The sequence below is a fragment of the Dioscorea cayenensis genome, chromosome 1, assembly GCF_009730915.1.
Source record: "Dioscorea cayenensis subsp. rotundata cultivar TDr96_F1 chromosome 1, TDr96_F1_v2_PseudoChromosome.rev07_lg8_w22 25.fasta, whole genome shotgun sequence".
Taxonomy (NCBI): domain Eukaryota; kingdom Viridiplantae; phylum Streptophyta; class Magnoliopsida; order Dioscoreales; family Dioscoreaceae; genus Dioscorea; species Dioscorea cayenensis.
The window spans coordinates 13,138,670-13,141,521 of record NC_052471.1 but is presented as its reverse complement, the minus strand read 5'-3'; the positions used below and the strand labels follow the sequence as shown (position 1 = coordinate 13,141,521).

The 2,852-nt window shown below is 44.8% G+C and overlaps 1 non-coding gene across 1 annotated transcript; it reads left to right on the top strand.

The window, feature by feature from the left end:
* Positions 1–604: 604 nt before the first annotated feature.
* On the top strand, positions 605–711 carry LOC120267571. The gene has a single exon (XR_005538493.1). It is a non-coding gene; the product is annotated as a small nucleolar RNA R71 (small nucleolar RNA).
* The last annotated feature ends 2,141 nt before the right edge of the window (positions 712–2,852 follow it).

Below are 2,852 nucleotides of genomic sequence, written 5' to 3'. Positions count from 1 at the left end.
GATATTTTGAAATTTTGCCTCAGTGTTGATCATAAACTTTACTAGTACATCTTCAGTGGTAAATTTCTTCCCTTGTTCTTGCTGAGGTTGAAACTGAGGTCCCGGTGGTTGTGGTGGTCTTTGTTGCTGTGGTCCCGAATTCCATGAAAAATTGAGGTGATTCCTCCACCCTGAATTATATGTGGTCCGTATGTGTTTCCTTGGCCCCTTTGACCACAGCCAACATAATCCACTATCTCAACAGGCCCTGTGGAGGAAATAGAGACAGGGCATTGTACAGTTGAGTGTGCGGCCCCACAAGTACCACAAGACAAGATTGCTCCAGAATTTGAGCTCGAGCCATCATAAACTGATCAAACCTCTTAGTTAGTGCTTCTACCTTTGCGGCCAAGGCGGTGGTATCATTTACCTCATAAATCCCCGCTATTTTCTATGGTCTTCTCGAGTGCTCCAGTGAGATTCATTACTAGCCATGCTTTCAATCAACTGCTCTACATCCTCAGGAAATTTACTACTCAATGAACCCCCTGTTGCGGCATCAATGAGTTGTCGAGTTTGATAGCTCAGCCCATTAAATAATATATGCACTCTCATCCAAGATGCAAAACCATGGTGTGGGCATTGTCTCAAGAGATCCTTAAACCTCTCATGAGCTTCAAACAAAGTTTCTGAGTCACCTTGTCGGAAAGAAGATATTTCTTGTCTCAATCGGGCTGCCTTGCTCACTGGGAAATATCTAGCGAGGAATTTCTCAACCATATCCTTCCAAGTAGTAATGGACCCGGGCGCCAGTGAAGTGAGCTAATGGTATGCTGCACCCCGTAAACTGAATGGAAACAATCTCAACCTAATTGCGTCATCTGAGATAGAGTTGATCTTGAAGGTCGAACATATTTGAAGGAAACAGGACAAGTGTGCATGAGGATACTCATCGGCTAAACCATCGAACTGAACAGAGTTCTGGATCATTCCAATTGTACTAGCCTTAATCTCAAAATTGTTCGCTGGAATAGTAGGGGCTTGTACGGTGAACTCATCACCGGCGAATTGCAGTCTCTCATAGTCAGACAAGGTTCTCCTAGGTTTTGCCATAACTGATGGTTCACTCTGTTCAATCTGTACTTCCTGCTACCCTGAACTTTCTACTCCTTCTCTCAACCTCTGGCGAAAAGTCCTATCAATCTCATTGTTTAGTTCTACCAGATTTGTCGATCTTCCTCTTGTCATAAGATAGGTACCTCGCACCAAAATTAATAGCCAGTGGTTAAGAGCAACACGAGATTAGGGTAAAAAGATAAAAGTGTGCAAATGAAAATATTTACAAGAGAGAAAGATAGAAAACAAGAAGATAAAATAAACAATGGTTAAATCAACAAGCTATAAGTTTTCCGAGTATTCCTTGTGGGTCCCTAGCTACGGCGCCAAAAACTTGATGAGTGTCCCGCAAGTGCACGGGGTCGTCAAGTAATACCTCTCGTACAAGCACGAGAGGGTCGTATTCCCTGGGCCCAAGGAGCTACCCTTACTTCCTTTTCACTCGTTGTCTAACCTACAAATCACTTGATGCTTAAGGCTACTAATAAAAATAAAACTAAGCAAGTAATTGTGAAAAGACCGATTGAGAAAGTGAAAATCAAGAAGTGAAGGAGGCCGATGATATGGATCCCCCCGGGGTTACTAAGGGTTAGAAGAATACTAGAAATGCTAAGCACGTAGCGGTTCAGGCCAAGAGAGATCCAGAGATAGATCATCCCGATGGTCATGGTAATGATCCCTAATCCCATGCGAGTATTGGTACGGAATCTCTTCCGTCCAAATCCTCCTACGATTGCAATTCACACAAGGAAATCTCTAATTAGGGTCGATACTCAACCTAGGTCCAGCCCTAATGGTTGGAGGGGTATGAGACACCCGATGGTCACGGCATGCTCATACATACATCCCCATTAAGCGAGGTGTGTCTAGTACAAGGGCGATGGTCACGCACCGAGTACAACCTAGAAGTTGAAATACAGAGTTCTCATGCAAGATCAACACATAAAAGTGCACCAAGCTTAAACCATGAACAAACCACATGCATTAAGCAAATCAAAGCATTCAACAACACAAGTTCACCCCAAGGTTCACTAACATCCGGTGACCTTGGGGTTTAGCCGTCCATATAAGAAACTACACAAGATAGGCTCATGAAAACAACTAACAAATGCATATAAAAACTCCCTCAAACAATGAGAACAAGAGGAGGAAGAGGAAGGTCGCGGATGTGTTCCACGAACACCGCAATAGGGGCGGCTTCCCACGTCGTCTCCAAGCTTCTCAAGGGTGGAATCGATGAAGATCTTGCCCAATGACGCTTCTCCCCTCGATTTTCCCTCTCTAGATCGTCGGATTTGGCCTCAATTAGCTCCGATGAAGTTGCCCCCGCAGAGAGCCTCCAATATGGGAAGGAGATATGATGATGTAGAAAGAAGAAGATCCCCAAAAACAAGCCTAGCTTTACATAAAAATCATCCGCCCCGAGTCACGTGGCCTGCGCGTGAGCCGCATAGCTCACTGTCTTTCCGCTTGTAAAAACCCGAGTCGGTGTTACAGTGCTCAGCTACAATACTTTTGCTACAGTTGGATCACCTACAGTGCTTGCTCCGAGTTCTCCAGAGGGCCACGCGGGCGCGCAATGCCCGTGAGGTTCACAGCCTAATCCAAGTAGGGCCCCGGTTCCTTGTTACATAGCCACAACAGTGTTTTTGCTTCAAGAACATGATTTTTGGTGCCGATTTCACCACAATTGCGTTCTCGAGCTCAATTCAGGTTCTTTGAGGCCTGCAACAAGAAAATAACCAATTTAAGCGAAA